The sequence below is a fragment of the Talpa europaea genome (assembly GCF_964194135.1).
Source record: "Talpa europaea genome assembly, chromosome: 2".
NCBI lineage: Eukaryota > Metazoa > Chordata > Mammalia > Eulipotyphla > Talpidae > Talpa > Talpa europaea.
Window position 1 is genome coordinate 133,143,580 of NC_140068.1, and position 27,499 is coordinate 133,171,078.

Here is a 27,499-nt window from a genome sequence, read left to right on the forward strand (position 1 = left end):
CTGACTCCTCGCTTGTCTCACATGTTGTTTGTTCCCACAGGAGGGCAAGGAGGAAGCTACACTCAGGGTGCAGGTAAGTGTGGATCAGGGCTTGGATCCCTGAGCCCCTGGGGACAGCATAGAGGGAACTGTAGGGAGAGTCACCCTAGTCAGTTCCTATGAGGGTCTCATCTCTGGGCTCTGACCAGATTCTCTTTTGTTCTTTCTCCAACAGCGATGTGCCCAGGGCTCCGTTGTCTCTCAGCTCCTTGAGGTGAGATCCTGGAGGCCTGCAGTGGAAGGGGCTGGGGCAGAGAGGATGGGACCGGGTTATGGAGAAGCTGTGGGTGGGACATTCTGAGGATGCGGTGGACTATGGAGAAGGTCAACACTTAGGGTCATTCACTTGAATTTCTTCAAAAAGAAGAAATATTTTCCTTTATAGAGTGAGAGAGCTACCTTGTGTGGGACTGAATGTTATAGGATTTCTCTCACCCCCATTTTGTAACTTCAGGATCTTCTGGTTTATTTAATTTTATTTATTTTCTAGATATACAATCAATGCTACAAACTTTATTGACTTTGGTTGAGTAGAGAATGGTTTTCAGGAAAGCCAGGGAGGAGGCTCATCATCTCTACTGACAAGATGTAGAATCCCCAGAATAGGAGGTGGCTGTCCCAGTCCATGGTATATCCCAACTGGGACCCCAGCAGTGAGGGAGTATAAATGTTGGGGCTGTATTAAAAGTATCTACTGGTAGGACTGCAGCAGGGAATTCCCAAAGAAATTTCAGTACAATTCTACAGTTTGAACAGAGGGCTAATGAGGATCCATCAGAGTTCCCTGAACCAATTATGCAAACATGTAAACCCAGATGCCCCAGAAAATGCCCATCTGATCACTATGGCGTACATTACTCTTAGTGCCCCAGACATAGGGAGAAAGTTAACAAAGGTGGATGGCATCACAGAGATGAGTGTGTCCCAGATAGCAGACTTGGCATTTAGGGTTTATAATTACAGAGATGACAAGAGACCAAATTCTGTGACTGTTTTTGTACAGAGGGCGCACAGGACAGGGCTTCAGGGAAACAGTAACAGAAAGAGACATGAACCCAGGAGAACTGAACCCTTAGGGAGTGATCAGTGTGCTTATGCAGGGAAGAGGGACATTGGAAGTACAGTTGTCCCAGGTCACAGGTAAATAGGCGGGAAAATAATGACAGAAGGCAGGAAAGAAGGCCAATGACACCACGACATGATGATTCATGCAGGGGTTACTGGATGGAATATAGATGGAGTACAAGGGACCTGGAACCAAGGAGAGAGGAAAGGAGAGAAATGATAGCACAGAGCAGAGGCTCAGGTGAGGATAGGAGGGAATACAGAGAAGACAGAATCAAGAGCCAAGTATATAGGAAAGGAGACAAATGATAGTACAGAGAGACTGTTCAGGTGAAGAATAGGGGGGCCGAGGGGCTCCACTAGATCTAAAAAAGACCATTAGAAAACCCCCTCAGAACCCTGGGTAGCACCCACTGTGGGGGACCATTTGATTGATGTCTTGGTGGACACTGGAGGGACATACTCCGTTTTGACTAAAGAGCAAAGAGACCGCAGTAGTCACTGGGATCACAGGAAGGCCACAACAGAAAGCCTTCTTACAACCTCTGGAGTGCCGGCTGGGCACCACACAGCTCTAGCACAGCTCTCTGTACATGGAAGAATGTCAATCCCTCTACTTGATCGTGACCTTTTAAGCAAGCTAAATGTACAAATTATGTTCTCACCCCAAAATCAGAGGCTTCACCTATGTGTACCTTCAGAACATGCTCTGCAGTTCCAGATATTACTTACTCAGAATGTTCCACCAAAAGATGAAGTTTTACCTTCAGAAATCGTTGAAAGAGTAAGTAAATGGGTATGGGCTGGTGGGACCCCAGCATGTGTGAAAAATGCAGAACCTGTAAAGATAGAGGTGATAGAGAGGAGCAAAACCCCAAGGAGGAAGCAATACCCCGTAAAAGAGGAGGCCTTGAGGGGAATTGAGCCAGTATAAAAAGTCTCTTTGATCTGGACTCATTCGGCCCTGCCACACACTGTATAACACTCCCAATTTTGCTGGTAAAGAAACACCACACAGGTGAGTACCATTTTGTTCAAGATTTAAGGGCCATTGATGAAATTGTCCAAGACATGCATCCAATTGTGCCTAATCCCTACACCTTATTAACTGCCGTACCTGGTGATTTTGGGTGTTTTTCCGTATTAGACATTAAGGATGCCTTTTTCTGTATCCCAATAGATGTCCAGGATCAACTGCTTCTTGCCTTTGAATGGCAATACCCTAAGTCTAAGAGCACTCTCCAGTATTGCTGGACTGTGCTTTCACAGGCTTTAAGAACTCCCCAGCTATTTTTGGGGAAATACTAGCCAGGGATCTCAGGAAGATTCAATTAAACTAGGGCTTCTTATTACAGTATGCAGACAATTTATTGATCGCAAGTCTAGACTATGAATCTTGCCTGGAAAATACCATAGTGGTACTGAACCACCTGGCAGAATGTGGCTACAAGGTGTCACCTCAAAAAGCACAGATATGTAAACAAACAGCGACATATTTGGGATTTGAGATTAAGAAAGGCAAAAAACGCCTGATGACAGAAAAAAAAACAGGTAATTTCAGCCCTTAATGTCCCCAGCAACCGAAAGCAGTTGTACATATTTTTGGGAATGACTGGATTTTGCAGGATTTGGATTCCTAACTTTGGATTAATAGCAAAACCCTTATATGATGCTCTCAAAGGCCTGGACTCTGAAGCTTTGTCTTGGACTCCAAAATGTCAAAGAGCCTTTGATGAAATAAAGGGAAAGTTGATCTCGGCACAACATTAGGGCTGCCAGATCTCAGGAAACCATTGAGACTTTGCATGAGAGACAGGGGGTTGGCCTAGGAGTGCTAATCCAATTGTTAGGACCAGAAATGCAACCCGTTGCATTAAGGAATGGCCTCCATGTTTGCGTGCCGTAGCTGCCACTTGCGATCTACATGAGGCTGAGAAGTTTACCTTGGGTCAGCCCATTACTGTGTGTGCCACATCAGGTCTTGACATTGCTGGAGCAGAAGGGTGGACTCTGGTTGACCGCTGGGCAAATGGGAAAATACCAAGCAGCTCTGTTAGACAATCCTAATGTGAAACTAAGTGTTTCCAATTCCCTGAATCCCGCCACACTGCTTCCAAGCAATGTAGACAGACCTGAGGATAAAAATTTAATCTACAAATGCTTAGAAACCATGGACACAGTGTAATCCAGCCAACCAGATCTGACTGACCAGCCTCTGCCAGATCCAGAGTGGGAAATATTTACAGATGGCAGCAGCTTCATGGACCAAGGCCGTCGATGTGTGGGATACGCAGTGGTGACGCTCCAGGACACCATAGAAGCCAAGGCTCTTCCGGCAGGTACATCAGCGCAAAACAGCTGTAAAGGAAATAATCCCTCACATTGCCTCACTCCATCCAGAGTGATAATGGGCCAGCATTCGTCTCTGACGTTGCTCATGCAGTAAGCAGTGTGTTACAGATCAACTGGAAATTGCATGCTGCATGGAAACCACAGTCTTCTGGACAAACTGAAAAAATGAACCACACCTTAAAGAAGACCTTGGCAAAACTGTGCCAAGAAACACAACTACGTTGGGATCAGGTACTAGCCCTTGTACTCCTTTGGATAAGGACGGCGCATAGAAGTGGGCTACAATTAAGCCCCTTTGAAATTGTGTTTGGAAGACCCTTCCAGGCCTCAGTTCTGAAAGCCACTCTAAAAATAGCACAAGATTGCTGGATCACACAATATGTGAAACACATCCAGGAGGTTTTGGCAGTAATTCACAACTTTGCAGCCTCAAGGATCTCTATGCCTCCTGATCAACCATTGCATCCCTTCAGACCTGGAGATCAGGTCTTACTCAAGAGTTGGCAGATTGGGGATGCCCAAAACCAGCTGTCAGAAACATGGACTGGTCCACATGACGTTTTACTAAGCACAAACACTTCTTTAAAACTTGTGGGCATGAAGCCCTGGGTGCATTATTCCAGAGTTAAGAAAGCCCTAGAAGGAACTGACCAGACATTAAAAACCCATTGAAGTTGTGAACCCATTGAGGACCTGTGATATTTATTCAAGAAAAAAGAGAAAAACTTAAATGTTACTAAATTTTCTTCTTTTCAGCTACTGCAGCAGGATGCCCCAGGATTCACTTTCTGAAAAAAACCCTGAGGGGACAAACATGCTCTTACCCATCTTCTCCCTTTCAAAGTTTAGGGGATGTGGAATAGCATCTAGCATCATGTGATTATAATGGCAGTACTTTTTTTTTTTTTTTTTTTTACTGATTTAATTCATTATACAGAAAGGTCATCATCTTTTTTTTTAATAATAAATTTTATTTTTATATTCCCCATACAATTGCAACCCCCTTATTTTGACCCCAATCCCTCCCCTCCCGCCCTCTACCCCCCATAGAGTGTCTATGGTTCATAGTTTTTTGTTGATAGAAAGGCCTTCATCTTGATTTTAGTATTTCCTTTTAACTTTTGTTTTTTTAACTTTGACTTTTTTTTTTTGCTAGTTTTTGTTAATTTTTTTTGGACTGTTAGTGAAACTGCAGTTGTGTGAGATACTCCCACATGGTAAATGATAAGTAAAGAACTCTGTGTCTGAATATTGTATGTCTGTATATCCTTTCCTTGTGTTTAACTGTCTTGGCCTCTAGAGGTTGTATAATTGCTATAGACATTGTGAAAAAAAATGTAATGGAAACTGGTACAGATGTTTTAAAGAAACATGATCTGGGATAATTTTGGTTACTAGAGACTAACTTGTAATTTAATGGGTTGTTTTAAGTCATGTACTTATGAGGTAGTATTTTCTGTATAATTTTATCTTGCCTGGCTTAATTATGTTGGGTACATAATCATTTTTAAGTGTCAGAAATAATGGGAGTTTGGAAAATTTAAGGTTCTTGGGAAAAAAGAAGACTTCAGTTATGAGGAAAAACGAAAGGTTATGGTTTGACTCTCAACATTGTACAACTGAACTGAGTCAGAGCTTTCAAAAAGTGAATATTGTTGCTGCTGTGTTTTCTGATATTTATGGCAAAGCTGCCCAGAAATTTAAATTGAAGTAATATTTGGTAGTCTGTCATTTGGTTGATAGAAGGAAATTTTGTGGAACCTCAGTAGAGCTCCTGAGGCACTCCCTAAACATTCTCCCTTTCCTCCTGCAAAAGGCGTTAGATAAATTTGTCCTCCTTGGTTTACCTGGTGAAGTAAAACTGAAAGGGAAGCATTGTCACTTGGGGAAAAAGTAAAACTTTGGCATGTACAGAAATCTTAACATTGGTTTTCTGAAACTTGTAGACAGTATTTCAGTACCTGATATGCATGCAGATTGTTAATTTTAATTGTTGTCCTACAATATTATATACTTCAATGGTTTGTATCTACAGAAATTGTTTCTAGAAAAAGACCTCAACTGATTCCAATTAATGGAACTTTTTTTTTTAAGATTTATTTATTTACGCATATGGGTGCTGGTGTACAGGTGAGGTGTGTGTGTGTGCAGGGGTGAGAAGATTCACCAGAGACAAAGTAGGGAACAGAACAGGCAGATTGACTGAAATGCACTGCTGAGGGGAGCAGCAGGCAAGAAGGAGAGGTCTGCTGCGCCATGAGGGTAGCTCCCCAGCTGGACATCAAAATCATGCTGCAGTGGCTGCAGACTGCTCCATAGGTTGCGTCTTAACCTCTTGTGGCACCAGGGAGGCCCCAATTGATGGAACTTCTGACAGTGAAAATTTCCTACAAAGGACTGAGTAGACTGTGAGATAAACCTGATTCTTGATAAGTTTTGTTTCAAATAATACTAGTGGGTTTTTTTGCATCTTGTTTTGATTAAAAGAAAGTTTTCTTGTTTTGAATAACCAGGATCTGCAGAGATGTTGCATTTTTTTTCCCAGTAGAGCTAACTTGTGTTTGCATCTGCTCTCCCCTTGATGCTGTAACAGGGTGGAGCCCAGGAAAAGGAGAAGTTCCAGGTTTCCTGCCTCACCCAAAGGAGAGTGGAGCTGAGCAGAGAGGAGAAAAGGCTGGAGAAGAGACTGAGGAAGGAAGGAAGAGGGGTGGAGCCAGAAGGACACCTGGAGGAGGCACATGGACCAGAGAGACACATGAAGAAACTGCACTTGCCTTTTTTGGTAGTGGACTAGTTGAAAGAGATGCGGGTGAGAGACCTGTGGGGAGGTTAACAATGGCAACTTTTATCTTGAATTTGATTTTGCTCTTCTCCCCCCAGATGTGTCTGGCTATTTCTGACCCTTTTCTGTGGGTTCCCGCCAGAAGGTGCTTTAGACTTGGGGCAGGCTTTGGGGCCTTGCCCTGGGCCAATCCCATTTGGATGGGCTTTTACCCACGAGGGGACGGGTAACTTTGGGTGCTTGATTTAGAAACTATATTCTTTGTCTTTTCTGTATTGTTCCCTAATTTTATTAAAGTTCCTTTCCATTAAAGTCTTACATGTTTTATGTTGATGGGGCAGATGGCAGAACCTATTCAGAGCAGGCAGGTTTGCAGGGCCTAGGCTGTCCCTCTCCCTGCCCTGTATCAATACCAACATAGTATTAAAAATGGAAGTAGTTATATTTACTATTTGTGGCAGTCTACTTTTTGTATAATTTCTATAGGGAATTTTGTCGTTTAAAATGGAGAATTGGAAACGTGTTTCATTGTATGGCTTTGATTGAAATTCTTCCAGGGAGTTGATTTTGACCTGAACACAGAAGAGGAGAAAGCGCTGCTTTGTTTGTAGGGTTCCAGAGACCTCCAAAGAAGGTGAGGAAGCTGCCTCCAATGGCAGGACTGAACAACCCAGAAAAAGAAAAAGTCCTGGTAACCTCAAGAAAAGGAAAGCCCAGGTGGAGCCTGGTGAGACCCACCTAGTTCCTGAAGCCTACACAGACTGGATGTCAAGAGTTCATTCTGATCCTACGTGGAGTATTCCAACAAAGCCAGCTAAAAATGCTGCTTGGTTATTCTGCCCTGTGATTTTATGCAAAAATAAGCAAAAAAGTCTGAAGTAGATTTAGTTTGCAAATATTTTGCTGTACTGTTGGATAAAATTGTGATCAAGGTGGAGAGAATCTGTTTTTAGATAAATTGAACCAGTTTTATGATTTTTTTTCTTGTGAGTTTGATATATTTGCTGTTTTGTTTTGGCTAATGCGTCCAGATTTTATTTTTCTTTTGGCTGGAACTGATGAACTATAGAGGACTTTTGTTTGCCACACTGGAAAATACCTGGAGACTGACGGTAGTTTTTCTTTCAAACTGGAACCCTGAAAAATTATTATCTGAGGCTGTACCCCAGAATCCACACATTTGACCTTCATCACCATAGGAATGTTGGGGGAAAGGATGACCTGAATGAACTCCACACACTCCACCCCCACTCCAGATCAGAGAGATCCAAGACAGCAAGAATTACAAATCCCATAATGTCATCATCACCTAAGGGAAGATTGCTAGGAACTGAGGGTGGAGTTAAGCAGCCAGGTTTGGTATAAAACCAGACAAGTGGGCCTTGGGGTCTCTTGGTTTTTTGCTCTCAGCATGCTATTGGGGTTCTAGCTCAGCAGAACTGGTAGGAAGCATTCACCAATTTATCTCCCTCTTTTTATCCCTGAGTCATTCATTTCTTCATTCCCCTTCTTTCGTAAATAAACCATTTATTAACCTTTTTGTGTGTGCCTGCAGTTGAGTCTTATAAGTCCTTTTAAGTGCACAGGTGAGGACCCACAGTCAGACAACCCATTTCATATCAGGGTTGTCCTGTAACAAAAATATACTATAAGCCATCATTAAAACAGTATGGTACTGGAAAAAAAACAGACATGCAGACCAATGGAATTGAATAGAAAACCCAGAAATAAACCCACATAGTCATGGACAACTAAGCTCTGAAAAATGAGCAAAGTATATGCAGTGGAACAGGGCAGTTCAATAAACGGTGCTGGGAAAATTGGACTGCTAAATGCAAAAAAAAATGAAGCTAGACTACTAGCTTCACACCATGCACAAAACCAACTCAATGAGTGAGTATAGCCTACAAGTCTCCCTTTAATCTAGACAAGTACAGACTTGATCACCTTGGGGCAATAAGCATGATTGGTGCCCCAAAAACTGATCAGTGGAACACCTTGTTAATAAGATTGGAGCCATGGGTGAGAGTTGGGTATACACTCACCCTCCCTAAAGCCCAAAATCCAGTGTTCAGTTTGACCCACCCTTTTCTGTCAATAAAAAGGCAAGGATCTTGCATCAAGCGGCATCCTGCATCCTACAGCCTGCTCAACAAGTCCTTTTTCTTTTGTTTATTACTCCATTGTTGCTGATGCAAGAAAAATGGATAAAAGAATTGACTGTAAGACCAGAAACCATGAAATATATGGAAGAAAATACATGACACCCATCTCAGTAACATCTTTAAAGACACATTCCCCAAAGCAAAGAAAGTGAAGGAAAAGATTAACAGCTGGGTGTACAACAAACTAAAAAGCTTCTGTACAGCAAGAGAGACACTGTTACAGGGCAGGGACAGGGGCACCCCGGACCCTGCAAACCTGCCTGCTCTAAATAGGTTCTGCCATCCGCCACATCAACACAAACTATATGAGCCTTTAATGAAAAAGAACGTTAATACAATTAGTAAACAATATCGGAAAGGCAAAGAGTATAGTTTCTAAATCAAGCACCCCAAGTTACCTGTCCCCTCGTGGGGAAAAGTCCACCCAAGGCAGGATTGGCCCAGAGCAAGGTCCCAAAGCGTGCCCCAAGTCTAAAGCTTCTTCCAGTGAGAACCCACAGAAAAGGATCAGAAACAGCCAGACAAGTGTGGGAGGAAAAGTGCAAAACCAAAATCAAGACAAAAACTGACATTGTCACCTCCTCACTGGTCTCTCATCCACATCTGTGTCACCCAGTCCATGACCAAAAGGCAAGTGCAGTTTCTCCATGTGTGTCTCGGCACCATCTGCCTCCTCCAGGTCTCCTTCTGGCTCCATCCTGCTTCCTTCCTTCTCATTCTCCTCTGCAGCGTCTTCTCTCCCTGCTCAGCTCCACCCTCCCTTTGGGTGGGGCAGTAAACCTGGAACCTCCTCCTTTCCTGGGCACCACTGATACAACACCAACCAAAACAAAGAGACACCCTACTGATTGGGAGAGAATTTTTGCACACAATACAACTGATAAGGGACTGATTACAAAGATCTACAAAAAGCTCACAAGTCTCAACAAATATGAACAATCAAAAATGAACAGTCAAAGGGCCTCCCCTGGTGGCGCAGGGGTTGAGCACTGGGCTGTGAAGCTGCCCACAGCCCTTGCAGCACCGGTTTGATCCCCGGCTGCCAGCGAGGGTCCCACATGGCACGACAGACCTCTCCTGCTGGGCCTGCTGCTCCCCTCAGCAGTGTATTTCATCAGTCTGCCTGTTCTGTTCCCTGCTCTGGCTCTGGTGAATTCTCTCACCCTCCCACACTTCTGACTGTACCCAGTACTTGTATGAATAAATAAATAAATCTTAAAAAAAAAATGAACAGTCAAAAATGAACAGTCAAAAAATGGGCTGAAGAGCTACCAATGCCACTTCAAAGAGGAAATGCAAATGGCCAACAGGTATAGCCCTTATAACCAGGGAAATGCAAATCAAAACCACAATGAGATACCACTTTACACCACTGAGAATGGCACGCATTAAAAAAACAGGCAACAACAAATATTGGCAAGGATGTGGAGAAAAAGGAACTCTCCTGCACTGCTAGTGGGAGTGCAAACTGGTCCAACCACTATAAAAAGCTGTGTGGAGTTTCCTCAGTCTACTAAAAATGGAGCTTCCATATGACTCAGCAATTTTACTCCTAGGAATCTATCCAAAAGGACACAAAAGCATTAATTCAAAAGAATACCTACATTTATTGTGGCACTACGTTTATTGTGCACCCCTATGTTTATTGTGGCACTATTTACAATAGGTAAGATATGGAAACAACCCAAAAGCTCAAAATAGATAACTGGATCAAGAAGATGTGGTATATATTCACAATGGAATACTATTCAGCAATCAAAAATATAAACTCATACTGATGGAGGAAAAGATTGTGATACAAGGTCAAGAACCCAACTCTCACAAGGAGGTACAGGTAGAGGGGATTAGTGTAAGCCATTAACCCAGTTAGAGAAACCAAGACCATTAGGCATCAACACCTGGATCAGGAGGCACAACACCCAAAAACTATGAGACTGCTATGGGGAGTGTCAGGAACACAAACCATCCCCCCAAAAAGATGAGCCCCTCCCTGAATATGATAAAACCTAATGCTGCTCCCACACCAGGGCAGCAGTCCCTCTGCCCACCTGGGACTATGCAGATGCTTCCTTTCACCAACTCTCTCCCTCTGCAGGGCAGCAGCCTCTTCCCTGTCCATGACCTGTACTTGCCTGGACTTCTCCTCACTGACCTCCCTCAGTGAAGACTGCTCTCCTCAAGGCCGCCTGCTTGTAACCATGCAGGCCTCTCTCAGCAAACCTGTCCTTTTTGGGGCAGCTCATCCTGTTTGCTTGTGTCTATGCAAGTGTCTTTTACTGTCCTATCCTTTTTCTAATAAACCTGCTCTTTAAATATAATTACTGTCTCTGTCTCATAGAGAAAGTCGCCTGGGAAACTCGCTGGTGCCGCTGAAATGGAAGCTCTGGTGAAACTTTTCCCAGAGTGAACGCAAGGACCCTGCGCTCAAAACTCCGAGAACCCCATCAATACCATTCATAGCAACATGGATGGAGTTAGAAGGAATTATACTCATTGAAATACTCCAGAGAGAAAAGGATAAATATCGGATGGTTTCACTTACAGAATAACAGTAATAATAAATAAACCTCATGGTCTAGAAGCACAAAGGCTTAGAATCCCTGAGAGAAGACAGGTCAGCCAGGCTTGATACTATGTTGGTATTGATACAGAGCAAGGAGAAGGACAGCCCAGACCCCGCAAACCTGCCTGCTCTAAATAGGTTCTGCCATCTGCCGCATCAACATAAACACATAAGACTTTAATGGAAAGGAAATTTAATACAATTAGGGAACAATACAGAAAAGACAAAGAATATAATTTCTAAATCAAGCACCCAAAGTTATCCATCCCCTCGTGGGTAAAATCCACTCAAATGGGATTGGCCCAGAGCAAGGCCCCAAAGCCTGCCACGGGTCTAAAGCACCTTCTGGTGGGGACCCACAGAAAAAGATCAGAAATAACCAGACAAGTCTGGGAGGAAACAAGTAAAATCAAAATCAAGACAAAAACTGCCATTGTCACCTCCCCACGGGTCTCTCACCCACATCTGTGTCACCCAGTCCACGACCAAAAGACAAGCGCAGTTTCTTTACGTGTCTCTCGGCTCCATGCGCCTCCTCCAGGTCTCCTTCTGGCTCCATCCTGCTTCCTTCCTTTCTCAGTCTCCTCTGCAGCTTCTTCTCTTTTCTTTATCTCCACCCTCCTTTGGTTGGGATAGGGAACCTGGAACTTCCCCTTTTCCTGGACACTACCCTGTTACAAGAGGAGGGACAGGCAGGGAGCAGGGGAGGGAAGTCGGGCAGCAGGGGACGGAGAGCTGTGGGGGCAGCTGTGTCCACCAAGGGGGTCAGTGTGATGGTGGGATGGGAGCAAAGCCCTAGGGAGGGGGTGTTGGGGGGGTGAGGGTCCCATGGAGGGAACTGCCCATGGGGTGCTGACTGGTGCTGGGTGTGCAAGGAGAGAAGGGGTGAGGATCAGCTGGAGCAGAGGGAGAGGGAGGGACACAGGAGTGGGTGTCAGAGGCCTGGAAAGGGGTCACCCTGTGGGGCTGGGGAGCACCTGCCAGGCTGTGAGCTGAGCAAGAACTGGTTCAGCTCTGAGGTGAAAGGTGCCCAGACTGGGGGTGGCAGGAGAGACTAGTCTCTGTGTCTCCAGGTGAGAGAGGAGGGGCTCAAGCCAAGCTGTGGCAGCACAGGTGAGAAGTGGCTCTTTGGAGGTGTAGGGGGCTCCTGAGGACAGCACAGTCCTGACCTGTCCTTCCCAGGCCTCTGAGGTCAAGGGCTCTGACTGGGGGACAGGTTGGGGAAACTTCTTTTTTTTTTTTTTTTTTTTTAAGATTTATTTATTTATTTATTTATACAAGCACTGGGTACAGTCAGAAGCGCGGGAGGGTGAGAGAATTCACCAGAGCCAGAGCGGGAAGCAGAGCAGGCAGAAGGACCGAAGTACACTGCTGAGGGGAGCAGCGGGAGAGACAGGAGAGGTCTGCGCGCCATGTGGGACCCTCCTCCGGTGGCCGGGGAGCAGCCTGGGATTGAACCGGCGCTGCAGAGGCTGCGGGCAGCTTCGCAACCCAGCGCTCAACCGCTGCGCCACCGGGGAGGCCCGAAACTTCTTTTTTTTTTAATTAAAGAAACATTAATTTACACACTGTATAGATATTAGGTGTACAGTTTCTCTAGACACCCACTACCAAACACCCATTCCTAATCCCCCACCAAGCTATTCCCTCCACCATCCATCCCCTCTAGTGACTGCCATTTTTTGGACAAATGAGTGCAATCACATGGTATTTGTCTTTCTCAATTTGTCTTAGCATAATTCCCTCAAATTCTATCCATGTTGTTTAAATGGCAAGATTTCATCTTTTTTAAAAAAAATCTGAGTACTATTCCATTGTGGGTATGTGTGTATCACATTTTGTTAATCTTTTTAAAAATTTCTGAGTATCATTCCTTGTGTTTATATATATATATATCTGTAGATGTACATCATATCTATCTATCTTTCTGTCTGTCTGTCTGTCTCTATTTCATACTTTGTTATTCCATTCATCTGTCCTCCAGCACTTGGGTTGTTTTCATATTTTTCATGTAAATACCCAAATGTGGAATTACTGGATCATCTGGTAATTCTATTTTATTTTTTTAGAACCTGCTATCTTGTCTTCCAAAATGGTGGCACCAATTACATTCTTACCAATAGTGTTCAAAGGTCCTTTGTCCCCTAATCCTCAGCAGCAACATTTATTATTTTGTGACTTTTTGATAATAGGTGTTCTAACTTGTATGAGCAGATATCTCACTGATTGATTTTCAAATTTGGAGCCATCCTGTGTTGCTGGGGTAAATCCCACTTGATAATGATGTGTGATCCTTTTCATGTATTATTTAATTTGGTTTGTAAGATATCGTTGAGGATCTTTGTGTTTATGTTCATCAGGGATATTGGTCTGTAGCTTTCTTTTTGGTGATGTCCTTTTGTTTTTGATATCAAGATAGTGTTGGCCTCATAAAATGTGTTGGGAAGCATTCCCTCGTCCTCCATTTTTTTGAGTTGAGAAGAACAAGTATTAGATCATCTATGATGTCTGGATAGAACACATTAGTGAATATGTCTGCTCCCTGGCTTTGTTTTTTGGGGAAACTTTTAATTCCTGTTTCAATGTCCTTGTAATTGGTCTGTTCAGGTTTTCTATTTCTTCCTGATTCGGCCTCACAAGGTTGTATACTTCTAAGACTGGGGACTCTCCTTGGCCCCTTCCCTCATTCAAGACATAGAGAATTTGGGCCTCCCTGGTGGCACAAGGGGTTAAGTTGCAGCACTATGAAGCTATCCCCAGCCTCTGCAGCACAAGTTCTATCCCCAGCTAGGGAGCAACCCACATGGAGCAGCAGACCTCTCCTGTCTCACCTGCTGCTCCTCTCGGCAGTGTATTTCAGTCAGTCTGCCTGTTCTGTCTCTGGTGAATCCTCTCATCCCCAAACCCAGCACGTCTGGCCTACCCCTCAGCTAGTGTATGTCTAAATAAATAAAATAAAGCTTAGAAAAAAAAGACATGGGGCCTCCCCGGTGGCGCAGCGGTTGAGCACTGGGTTGCGAAGCTGCCCTCAGCCTCTGCAGCGCCGGTTCGATGCCCGGCCAGGCGAGGGTTCCACATGGCACGCAGACCTCTCCTGCTACCCGCTGCTCCCCTCAGCAGTGTACTTCGTCAGTCTGCCTGCTCTGCTCTCCGCTCTGACTCTGGTGAATTCTCTCACCCTCCCGCACTTCTGACTGTACCCAGTGCTTGTATGAATAAATAAATAAATTAAAAAAAAAAAAAAGACATGGAGAATTTAAGTTTGATTCCCAGGAGGAGGTTTTTTCATCCCTGGAATCAGAAGAAGAAACAAATTACAGGGATGTTGGAGTCCAAGTTTCCATCCCAAGAGGCTGAGTGAACCTTTACATTTGGGGATCTGGGATGCCCAGAACCTAGGAACCAGCTGTTATGTCCTGGAAACCTGGTTGTGTCCTGAGTCCAGTCACTAAAAATGAAGACACTGAAACTGACACAGACTTGGGCGCCCCCTTGTGTGCAGATCCCTGTCCTGCCGCTGGGGGCCCAGGGAGCCTGGGGAGGGCCTGGCTGAGCAGGAGAAAGGGCGGCTCTGGGCGCCTGTGCTCAGCCCTGTGGCCACACGGGGGCGCTGCCGCGCTGCTCCGGATTCTGGTGGAGCCGCCAGGTCGGGGCGGGGGCTGAGGTGGGCAGAGTTGGGGGTCCTGGAGGGCGGCGTCCTGGGGGTGAGATGCTCTGTGAGGAGTCAGAGCAGCAGGGCTCAGAGGAGAGGAGACTCCGGAGCCTGCCCTGTGTGTGAGGTTTCCAGCTTTTCTCCCAGAACCCCTCTCTCCAGTCCCTGGATGGTGATACCTGGGAAAACTGGAAAAGAAAAAAAAAAAAAATCCTTCTATAACCTATTAAATATTGAGAGTATTTTAAAAAATAACATTTAAAGAATACTGTTCGATTTACAGATATGTTGGAAAGGTAGTAGAACTCTTGTTACCCCCACACCATTTCCACTTGGTTAACATCTTACATGACTAACATGTTTGCTTTTTACAGGTCATGAAGCAATGTTGACACAATTGCTAAACTCCATACTTAATTTCATGACTTCTTTCCAATGTCCATTTTATGATGAACCCCATGCAGGGTGCTTGTCCAGTTCCCACCATGTCTCCTCACCTCTCTGGCTGATGCGCTTCTTACCATCGCCATGTGTAGGGTGAGTAAAAAAGTACCAGGCTTTCAGCTCTCCCACGGCACTGCCACTCAGCCAACGGGCGGGCCGTGGTGGCATCGTGGATGGAACCAGTGAAGCAGAGGCCAGGAGGGAATGGGAGAGAGCCCAGTAAGGAGTGAAGATTCGCCAGGGGCTGGGGGGCCTGCCAGCCACCGGCCCCCCCCACCACCACCCCTGCCTGTCGTGTACCTGGTTGCTGCACTACCTGTAAAACTCAATAAAAGCCCAAAAAAGGCACTGAAGTCTCCCGGACTCTCCTTTACCCATCTACTCGGCTCATAGAGAACCAGCTCTGTGCTTGCTGGCACCGCACCAATGCTGAGGAGTCATGTTGTTGTGGAGAGGGGTTGGTTTCAGGGGTGTTGGGTCACCTCTGAGAAAAGTTTAAATGGAGTTCCCCTTTCAGTTGCACATAGCGTGTTTCCCCCTGAGGCAGAGAACTTCAGTTATAGCCAAAAGTACAGGTTTATTATGGAAAAAATAAAAAAGAAAGGAAAGAAGATGCTTGTGCAGACACCAGCAGGCAGGAGGAGCTGCCCCTGGAGAGGGCAGGTGTGTGAGGAGAAGCCTGCAGGCCCAGGCGGCAACCTTGGGAGCAGAGCTGCATTTTTCTGGGGCAGAAAGGGCACTGAGGTATTGTTCTAGTTGGGAGGGCTCATTCCTGTTGTTAAATTAATTACTTCTAGGGAATGTGGTTCTTTCATGGGGAGCCTAGGGAGTGATTAGGTTCATTTGTAAGGACAGGTGAGTCTTCTGAGTGGCCTCCACCCCCAAACCCCACCTCTGGTCTGAGCCTCCAGATACTTTCTATAGCAGTAGGTGCTGATTCTTGCTATAGCAGTTGACGCCTAAGGTGCTGATTCTTGCTATAGCAGTTGACGCCTAAGGATTTTTTTTTTATTCCTATACTGCCTTAACAAGAATGTTCATCATTTCTACCCCACCTCCAGTTTCTGGTCTTGTGACCTCTCCGTGCTAAATTTTGTGCTCTTAGCCTCCATCAAGGAGCACTCTCAGATATATTGTCCCTCAGGTTCAGATTTTTTTGAATGGGACTGTGGGATTGGGAAAGAAGACCGCAGAGGAGAGTGACAGTCTCCATTCAACACATAAGTGCACATAATGCCTGTCGTGGGGAGAAAATCAGGGTGAGGCTGGAGGCCCTGAGGTGAAAGTTTCACCAGAGACAGAATGGAGAACAGAAGGGATGATTTATTGAAATTCACTGCTAAGTGGAGCAGGGACAAGACGGGAGGGGCTCTTTAACTTGGGGTGCCACTTTGCACCAGCTATCTGCTGGGATGGAGCTGGGCTGGTATTGCTGGTCCTAGAGGTCCATTTTATGGCCTGTCCCCAAGGCAGCCTTATCCATTCCTTCATCTATTCCCGCCTCCGACACCTACCTGCCAGGCCAGGAGTGGGGACTTAGCTTTGAACCTTAATAAACTGTACCCTGACAATGTCCACCTGACTGGTCACTGATGGTGTTGGCCTTCCACACTACCTAAGGTGGAGTTTCCCAGATTTCTTACTGCTCATGTGGTTTGGAGCGGTGTTGGGTTCAGATAGTGGGGTCCTTGGGTTACCTCTGAGCAAAGTTGCATCAGAGCTCCCCTTTCAGTGGCACACGGGGAGTTTCCCCAGGAGGCAGAGATTTTTAGTTCTACTCAAAAGGGCAGGTTTATTACAAAAAGGGAAGGGAAGGAGAGGACATGTGCGTAGACACTTGCAGGCAGAAGGAGGTGCCAGAAAGGGGCATTTGCTGAGTGAGGCCTGCGTGGTCACAGGCGGGCGGCCTTGAGGAGAGCTGCCCCTGCTGAGGGAGGTCAGTGAGGAGAAGCCCCGGCAGGTGCAGGTAACAGGCAGGCAGGAGGCTGCTGCCCTGGGGAGGGAGAGAGTTGTTGAAAAGATGCACCTGCACAGTCACAGGTGGGCAGAGGGAGTGCTGGCCTGTGCCAGTGCAGAGACTGCACTGATCTAGTCTTCTCTTTGGGAGGGCTCACTCCTTTGTGGAGATGTTAATGTTTGAAAATTTGAATAACTAGGAGGAATTTGAAAGAACCTGAGATTCTCTGATGGTTCTCAGTCCTCATTTCCCCTCCTCTGATCTGTTTCTCCTCCTCTGATCTGCTTCCCCTCCTCTGATCTCTTTCCCCTCCTCTGATCTGGACTTTGAAACTACAGCAGTTTGACACTTGCTATCAGTTGGCCTTTTAGAGAATGTCCTCAGTTGGTTTGGCTAAGCAGATGGCTTTGGGATTTATAGCAGCCTGAAGTTGGCTATCAGTTTGCAACTAAAGAATTTCTTTAATTGACTTCACTAAGTGGATTCAAAAAGACCAGAGATTTTTTTTACAGTGGCCCTCAATTTTTGTATCTCTTCCCCCAGTCTGTTCTCTGGATATTTTCTATAGCTAGTTTACCGACTCTGTTAATCACTTTTACCCACTCCTCTAGCTATTGGCCCTGTGTGATCCAGTTTCTGGTCTTGTGATGCCTCCTTTCCAAACTTTCTACTCTTTACCTCCATCAGGAAAATGCCAATTAAATCCACAGTGAGATACCATGTCATACCTGTGACAATGACCTGTATCAAAAGGACCAAAAACAAATGGCATTGCAAGGGCATGGGGAAAAGGACTCTCATGCATCATGGTGGGCATGGAGACTGGTCCTGTAACCCGTGGCTGAAGCCCAAGACTGTTACCGGAGCTGGTGAGGATGGGTGGCCCAGGCGCAATGTGAACAGTACGGGTGGGGGTGGAGACTCTGATGAGGAACATCAGAGACTGCAGAAGCAGCCCTGGGCAGTCAGTGTTCCGGGACAACAATTGGGATTTCAGCATTTTTGGATCTTCAGTGATTCTGGGGTCAGCGATTTCTGCCCCCACCATATTGATCATCCAGAAGTCTGTTGTGGGCCTCTGAAGAATGTTGGAGAAGCTTTCTGCAGCCAACCTCAGAGAGGAAATGTTTGGAGGCTTTGCAAGTAGCTGAGTGACTAAAACTGTTCCCAGTTTGGCTGCTGTTACAGCCTGGCAGGGAAGGCAAGGACCTGGAGCTGGGCACCTCTCTAAGCTTTGAGTGTGGCCATTTGTCAGGTCTTTTGGCTGCTGTAGCTGCTATTTTGATTGTTGTTTGTCTGGTGCTGTGCTGGAGCATCTTGGCAGCTACATTGAGCATCTCCTGTTGAGTCTTCTGCTGTCTTCATGAGTTGGATCCCAGCCTACAGTCTGGCGGCCACATGCTCCAGGCCCTCAGTGGCAGGAAGATGCCATCTTGGGAACATTTGTGTTTAGGACTTTAAAAATCTGGACAGTGCTTCAAGTGAGGTAATCAGCCGTTTGTGGTCTCAGTAACTCTTTGTTTTCCCCTGGTTTTTAAATAAATCCTATTATTGTTGTCCTCTGAATCCGAGTGGTCTTGTAATTGTGTGCACAGGGGAAGAACTCAGATAGACTGGTAAACTATTTGGGCAGTGTCCTTGGCCAGTTTTAGTGCCCCTTGCTGCCTGTAGCAGATATGATAGTGGGCTACATGAGAGACACCCCAGACTTTCAAACCTGCACATTTAAATGGGCTCTGCCACCCATTACATAAAGATATACACTAATGTGTATGATCTTCAAGAAAAAGACTTTAATACACTTAGTGAGCAATAAAGAGAACAGAAAGACTATAGTTAAAGTAGTTACTAAATGAAACACCAGAAGTCACCATCCCATCGGGTGTAAATGCCCAGCCAAACAGGGCTGGCCCAGAGCAGGAACCCTGAGGCCTGAAAGCACCTTCTGGTGGAGACCCATAGGAAGGGCAGAAGGGGCCAGGCAAGTCTGGAAGGAAAAGAGCAAAATAAAAATGATACAGCAAGGGGCACTAAAACTGGCCAAGGACCCTGCCCAAATAATTTAGAGTCACTCTCTGAGCTATTCATCTGCATGCACAATTGCAACAGCACTCATGTTCAGGGAACTACAATAATGGGATTTATTTAACAAAAAGGCAAAACAAAGAATAACTGAGGCCAGAAGGGTGGTTTATCTCACCCCAAGCAGAGTCCAGAGTTTTGAAGTCCTGAACAAAAGGCATCTGAAATGGCGTCCATCTGCCATGAAGATGTTCAAACCTATCCTGAAAAAAGGCATCGCTCCCAAAAGAATATCTTTCTGCCACTGACGGCCTGGAGCCTGTGGCATCCAGACAATAGGCCAGTATCCAGCTCGCTAAGTCAGCAGAAGGCACAACACGAGATGGTCAGTGGAGCTGCTGAGAGGAGCCAGCACAGCACCAGACAATCAGCATTGAAACCACAGCTGCAGTAGCCAAATGGCCTGACAAACTGCCCACATCACACACAGCTCAGGGAGGCGCTCAGTTCCAGGTCTTCACCTTCCCTTCCAGGCTCTAACAGCAGCAAAGCTGGGAACAGGTGAAGAAGCTGCGATTGAGTCTCAGCCTTGGGCTTGTGCCAGAGACTTGGGGGACATGGAAGGAGACACTGGGAACAGATGTGGGTGAGAGACCTGCGGGGAGATTACAGCGGCAACATTTACCTTGATTTTGAATTTGCTCTTTTCCTTCCTGACTTGTCCCGCTCTTTCTGTTCCTTTCCCATGGGTCTCCACCAGAAGGTGCCTTAGACTTTTGACAGGTTTTTGGGCCTCAATGTCCCTGTTTGGGCCAAAATGTATGGCTGAGGTGACCCACAAGGGGATGGGTAACTTTGGGTGCTTGATTGGGAAAACCATAGTCTCTGTTCTTTCCCTTCATTCTCTTTCTGCACAGTAATTGCATTAAAGTTCTTTTCCATTAAATGTCTTATGCACTAGAGTATGTTTGGTTTTCATGCGGCTGATGGCAGAACCCATTTAGCGTGGGCAGGTTTGGGGGTCCTGGGTTCCCTCACTCTGCCTGGTAACAGAACCTCCCTTTACTGTGGATACCACACTGTTACAGTCCTGCCCCTAAGCAAAAAAAGAGGAAAGTTTCTCAAAATATCGAAAATAAACCTTCCATATGGTCAAGTATTCCATTCCTTGGTATATATCCAAAGAAGGTAAAAACACTAATTCCAAAGGATGTGCGCCTCCTGTGCTTGCTGCAGCCTGTGCACAATAACCAACTATGGAAACACCTCAGTGCCCAATGTCAGATGAGTTAAGAAGAGGTGGTAGACAGACACAATGGAATACTACTCAGCTGTGAAAAAGTTGAATTTGCAACAACATGGATGGATGTGGAAGGGATTGTGCTAAGTTAATTAAGTTAGAACGAGAAAGTCAAATCCCAAGTGATGTCACTCAGTGGAATATAAAGAAACAAAGCAGGGACAGATGAAACTAAACCAAACATACTCTAGAAATATGACTGCAGAACTGAGGCTATGTGGGAGGGGAGGGAGCGAGTTTGATGTAAGAAACAAAGTAGGAAGAGGGCCCGGTGGATGGTGGTGAGGACTGTGGGTGCCCTTAGGGTGGATGTGAAGTGGTAACGAACACCTGAAGAGGTGTGACCCTGGACCTCTAACATATACAATGTGTAAACCAATGTTACCGCAACAGAAATAATACAATAATGGGGGCCAGGGAAAGAAACTATCTTCAGCAAAAGAAAGATAAATTGTCTTTCCCATCACTCACTGACCTCAGGACTTTGCCTTCGCCTCCTCACTGTCATGCAGGCTGAGGGGCTGGTTTCCCACAAGGTCAGAGGCAGGAGGTGCAGGGACTCCTGGGGCTGCTCGGACCCCACTAAGTAGAGACACTGCAGAGAGGGCGCCTCTGAGGGGAACCAGAGACAGAGGGTCAGAGTAACCCCAGTGCTGAGTGAGGGTCTGGTTCCCAAGGAGAGGGGAGTGTGTGTGTGTGTGTGTGTGTGTGTGTGTGTGTGTGTGTTTATTACAGACGAGAAGGGACACACAACATAAGAAAATAGGGGAGAATTATACATCAAGTCCCAGCATAAATAAATTCAAATCTCACAGAGAGGGAGAATGTCAGCACAACACCTCAATAAGTACAGTTCCATGAAGAAGCTGTCTTTGAGCAGGACGTGAAGAAGCACTGGGTCTCAGAATAGAAGGAAGTTTAGAAATATGTCATTGTTGGACTGAGCTGAAGGAGCTGGTGGGGACCCCTCATGGTCCCTGCTGGGATGTGGTTGCACCTGACATTTCCTTCCCCCAGACTCCAACGTTCATTTCAAGCTCTTCTCCTTTGGAGTCACTGTAGACAACCTACTGGCCTCAGAGTCAGGGAGCTCCATCCTGTCACCCCCTCTCTTTCACTTCCTCCGTGGGCTGTAGCTACTTTCTCTCTAGAATGGAGCTGGAGGGAGTCCCACAGGGGAAGGAGGGAGTGTGTGCCCTGCTGGCCTGGCCCAGGGTCAGGATTAGCCCAGGTCACACCAGTTACTGAGTTGAGCCTTTGTCTAAGGTCCAGGAAGGGAGGGAGAGATGGAGCAGGGTCTACCTCAGCTCCTTCTACCTCAGAAGATGTAATGTTAGAGTGGGTGAAATTATTGTTTTTCTCATTCTGGGGCTCTCCCACCTCCCCAGGGTAACCCTCCATGTGCAGCAGGGAGAGCATCTCCGATAAACCCAGGCTGGTTCCCCCACCTCCCTCCCCACTATAGTGTCAGGATGAATCTCCTTGTAGCCATGGACACACTGGGAGAGCACAGACAGAAAATGTTATTGCTGTATTTGTTACCAGGATTGGAGGTAAGATTTTTTTTTTTTACTGTAAAGTTACTTTCATTTTTATTTTTAAAATTAATTTATTTATACATACTTTACATCATTTTTCCATTTTTAAACAATGTTTGCTTCCACCTCCCCCCCCCAGGTGTAGTCCCCATAGAATTTCCTCCAGCAATGCACCTGTGCACCATCGCCTCAGTCCCCTGTGCTCCTCCCTCCCTCCTTCCTATCCCTCTCCTCCCCCTTGCCTGCAGAATGTCTCTGGTATGTATGTTTTTCTTTTCTTTTATTTTTGTGTGTGTTTTGTATTATTATTATCTCCCCCCAGTGTCTAATTTTGTTCCCCTATATTCCTCTTGTCAATGAAACCATCCGATAATTTTCTTTTTCCTTCTGACTTATTTCACTGAGCACAATTACTTCTAGCTCCATTCACGTCACTGAAATTGCATGAGTTTATCTTTTTGATTACTAAATAGTATTCCATTGTGTATATATACCACATCTTCTTGATCCAGTCATCTATTTGGGGGCATTTGGGTGGTTGCTACAATAATCGTAGGGGGACAGGTATTCTTTTGAATCAATGTTTTTGTGTCATTTGGTTAGAGTCCTAGGAGTGGATTGCTGGGTCATATGGTAGCTCCATTTTTAGTAGACTGAGGAAACTTCAGACAGCTTTCCATAGTGGTTGGGCCAGTTTGCACTCCCACCAGCAAAGTAGGAGAGTTCCTTTTTCATCACAACCTTGCCAGCATTTGTTGTTGTTACTTTTTTGATATGTGACATTCTCATTGTTGTAAGGTGGTATCTCATTGTAACTTTGATTTTCATTTCTCTGATTTTAAGGGATGTTGAACATTTTTTTCTTATGCCTGTTGGCCATTTGCATTTCTCCTTTGGAGCAGAGTCCTTTAAGTTCTTCTGCCCATTTCTTGACCGGATTGTTTACTTTGTTTTCGTTCAGTCGTGTGAGTTCCTTATACATCTTTGTGATCAGTCCCTTATCAGTTGTATGGAGGGTAAAGATTTTTTTCCCCAATCAATGGGGAGTCTCTTTGTTTTGGGTAATGTCTCTTTTGCTGTGCAGAAGATTTTCAGTTTGATGTAATCCCAGGTGTTTATTGTTTCCTTCACTTTCTTTGCTTTGGGTGATGAGTCTTTAAAGGTGTTACTGAGATGTATGTCTTGTGGTGTTTTACCTGTATTCCATGTATTTTATGGTTTCAGGTCTTATGTCCAGATCCTTTTTTAAAAAAATATTTATTTATTTATTTATACAAGCACTGGGTACAGTCAGAAGCATGGGAGGATGAGAGAATTCACCAGAGCCAGAGCGGAGAACAGAACAGGCAGACTGATGAAGTACACTGCTGAGGGGAGCAGTGGGCAGTAGGAGAGGTCTGCGCGCCATGCGGGACCCTCCTCCGGTGGCTGGGGAGCAGCCGGGGATTGAACCAGCACTGCAGAGGCTGCAGGCAGCTTCACAACCCAGCGCTCAACTGCTGTGCCACCGGGGAGGCCCCTCATGTCCAGATCCTTTATCCATTTTGAGTTGACTTTTGTGCATGGTGAGAGGTAGTGGTCTAGTTCCATTCTTTGGCATGTGGGGGTCCAGTTTTCCCAGCACCATTTATTGAATAAACTATCCTTGTTCGATTGCATATTCTTTGCTCCTTTGTCAAAGACTAGTTGTCCATTTATGTGTGGCTTATTTCTAGTCTATCTATTCGGTTCCTTACATGTCCCTGGCTTGCTTCCAATTACCCTTATTTTTTTTTTTTCCAATTACCCTTATTTTGACCTGTCAGTCTGCCTGGTGCAGCCTGAACTTTTTGGTTTCCTTTGACAAAACCGGGCTTCCTGAGGGGTCTGAAGGCAGCCATGGCATGGGTAGGAGACACCTGCCGACCCTGCAGGCAGTGCCCAGGAAGAGGCACAACTGTTTTTATAGTCCTCGGAATTACACATCCTTAACTTTCTGTTACGAATATATAGTCCATTTCCTAGTACTAACATACAGGTTTACACAAGTGTAGGAATCTTGCAACTACTTAGACACCAGTACTCTGTATCTTTAATGATGTTGGTGTTACATGATATATATTTCCATAGGTGACAAAGCCCAAGGAATGTTTTAATTCCCGTTTTTTAAAATATTTTATTTTATGTAATTCTTACATCATTTTTCATCTTTGCACAATGTACGCATTTCATTTTGATTATATTCCCCATACAATTGCACACCCCCCTTAAATCAACTCTAGTTCTTCCTCACCTTTCCCCTCTCTCCTCCCCAGTGTGTCTCTGGTTTATAGTTGATTGTTGATTTTTATTATTACTTTGTATTGATTAATCTTTTTCCTAGTCTCTTATTTAGGTTTTTTAAATTCCTGCAATGAGTGAGACCATCCAGTATTTTTCTTTTTCTTTCTGACTTATTTCGCTGAGCATGATCCCTTCCAGCGCCATCCATGTTGCTGCAAATTGCATGTGTTTATCTTTTTTGAATGCTGAGTAATATTCCATGGTGTATATGTACCACATCTTCTTGATCCAGTCATCTATTTTTGGACATTTGGGTTGTTTCCATAGCTTAGCTAATGTAAACAGTGCTGCTATAAACATAGGGGTGCAGGTGCCCTTTGGAATTACTGTTTCTGTGTCCTTTGGGTAAATACCGAGGAGTGGAATTGCTGGATCATATGGAAGCTCTATGTTTAGTAGGTCAAGAAATCTCCACACAGCTCTCCATAGTGGTTGGACCAGTTTGCACTCCCACCAACAGTGCAGAAGAGTTCCTTTTTCTCCACAACCTCGCCAACATTTGTTGTTGCTAGTTTTTTTCTAATACGTGCCATTCTCACTGGTGTAAGATGGTATCTCATGGTAGTTTTGATTTGCATTTCCCTGATTACAAGTGATGTTGAACATTTTTTCATATGCCTGTTGGCCATTTGCATTTCCTCTTCAGAGAAGTTTCTTTTTAGCTCTTCTGCCCATTTTTTGACTGGATTATTTTCTTTGTTTTTGTTGAGTCTCATCACCTCTTTGCAGATTTTTGTGATCGGTCCTTTATCATTAGTGTTGTGTGCAAAAATATTCTCCCAGTCGGTGGGGTGTCTCTTTGTTTTGGTTATTGTCTCTTTTGCTGTGCAAAAGCTCTTTAATTTGATGTAGTCCCAGCTGTTGATCTTTGCCTTCACTATCACTGCTTTGGGTGATGTGTCTGTAAAGATGTCTTTGAGGTGCATGTCATGTAGTGTTTTGCCTATATTTCCTTCTATGTATTTTATGGTTTCAGGTCTTATGTCTAGTTCTTTAATCCATTTTGAGTTGGTTTTTGTGCATGGTGTGAGGTAGTAGTCAAGCTTCATTCTTTGCATGTAGCCACCCAGTTTTCCCAGCACCATTTATTGAGCAAACTTTCTCTGCTCCAGTGCATTTTCTTTGATCCTTTGTGAAAGATTGTTGACCATAAATCTGTGGGTTTATTTGTGGATTTTCTATTCGATTCCATTAGCCTGTGTGTCTGTTCTTATTCCAATACTATACAGTTTTGATGATTATGGCTTTGTAGTATAGTTTGAAGTCTGGGAGTGTGATGCCTCCATTCTCTTCTTTTGTTTTCAAGAGAGCTTTGGACATTTGGGGTTTTTGGTGATTCCATATGAATTTCATCAATAATTGTTCTATTTTTTTTGAAGAATGTCATTGAAATTTTGATTGGAATAGCATTGAATCTGTAAATTGCTTTTGGTAGGATGGCCATTTTGATGATGTTAATTCTTCCAATCCATGAGCAGGGAATGTCTTTCCATTTCTTTGTGTCTTCTTCTATTTCTTTTAACAGTATTTTATAGTTTTCTTTGTATAGGTCCTTTAACTCTTCTGTTAAGATTTATTCCCAAGTATTTGATTTTTTTTGTTTTGATAATCAAAGGGATTTTTTTTTATTTCTTCTTCTTCAGATTTATTGTTTATGTATAGGAAGGCTACTGATTTTTGTGTGTTGATTTTGTATCCTGCCACTTTACTGAACAGATTGATGAGTTGAATTAGTTTTTCTGTGGAGTTTTTGGGGTTCTCTATGCATATTATCATATCATCTGCAAATAGTTATAGTTTGACTTCTTCCTTGCCTATTTGGATTCCTTGTATGTCTTTCTCTTGTCTTATTGCTTTTGCTAGGACTTCCAGTATTGTATTGAAAAGCAGTGGTGAGAGTGGGCATCCTTGTCTTGTTCCAGATCTTAATGGAAATGCTTTCAGCTTTTCATCATTGAGAATGATACTGGCTGTTGGCTTGTCATAGATGGCCATTATGATGCTGAGGTATGTTCCTTTTATACCAAGAATTTCAAGGGCTTTTATCATGAATGGGTGTTGCACTTTGTTGAAAGCTTTCTCAGCATCTATTGATATTATCATATAGTTTTTATATTTCTTTTTGTTCATGTGTTGGATAACGTTGATTGATTTTTGGATGTTGAACCATCCTCGTGTCCCTGGAAAGAATCCTACTTGGTCGTAGTGAATTATCTTATGGATACATTGTTGGATTCTGATAGCTAAAATTTTATTGAGGATTTTTGCATCAGTGTTCATTAGGGAGATTGGCCTGTAGTTTTCTTTTTTTTGTGTTGTCCTTGTTCGGTTTTGTTATTAGTGTAATGTTGGCTTCATAGAATGTGTTTGGTATTATCCCTTCCTTCTCAATATTTTGGAAGAGTTTGTGAAGGATAGGCACTAATTTGTTTCTGAATGTTTGGTCAATTCATTTGTAAATCCATCAGGTCCTGGACTTTTGTTTTTCGGAGGTTTTTTGATTACCATTTCAATTTTGCTTCTTGTAATTGGTCTGTTTAGGTGTTCTATTTCTTTTTTATCTAGCTTTGGGTGATTGTAGAGTTGTTGGAATTTGTCCATCTCCTCTAGATTATTGAACTTGTTTCCATATAACTGTTCATAGTAGTTTCTGATTATTCTTTTGATTTCTGCTGTGTCCGTTGTGATTTCTCCTCTTTCATTTGTGATCCTATTTATTTGTGCTTTCTCCCATTTTTCTTTGTGAGCCTGGCTAGGGGTTTGTCTATTTTATTGATTTTTTCAAAGAACCAGCTTTTGGTTTCATTGATCTTTTGGATTGTCTTTTTAATTTCGATTTCATTTATTTCTGCTTTGGTTTTTATTATTTCTTTTCTTCTACTGGTTTTGGGGTTTTTTTGTTGTTCTTTTTCTAGTTCTTTGAGCTTTGAGATTAGGTTGTTTCTTTGAGTTCTTTCTTGTTTCTTGATGTGAGCCTCTATTGCTATATATATTCCTCTTATTACTTCTTTTGCTGCTTCCCATATATTTAGGAAATTGGTGTCCTCCTTGTCATTCAATTCAAAGAATTTTTTAATTTCTTCTTTGATCTCCTCATTAGTCCAGTGGTCTTCCAGTAGTAGGGGTTTCAATCTCCATGAGGTAGGAGAGTTCCTTGCCTTCTTTTTATGGTTTATTTCTAGTTTGATGCCTTCATGGTCAAAAAAGATGGTTGGAATGATTTCAATCTTGGTGGATCTGTTGATGTTTGTCTTGTGTCCCAGTATGTGATCGATCCTGGAGAATGATCGTGTGCACT

The 27,499-nt window shown here is 44.2% G+C and overlaps 2 protein-coding genes across 2 annotated transcripts in view; both read left to right on the forward strand.

The window, feature by feature from the left end:
• LOC311167677 (popy Class I histocompatibility antigen, A-1 alpha chain-like) overlaps window positions 1–27,499 on the forward strand; it is a gene marked incomplete at both ends in the record, with an annotated part of 424,513 nt that overhangs the window by 164,488 nt on the left and 232,526 nt on the right. The gene's annotated exons all lie outside the window — the stretch shown is intronic.
• Window positions 1–27,499, forward strand: part of LOC311167678 (HLA class I histocompatibility antigen, alpha chain G-like) — a gene marked incomplete at both ends in the record, with an annotated part of 246,883 nt that overhangs the window by 38,249 nt on the left and 181,135 nt on the right. The window lies entirely within an intron of this gene.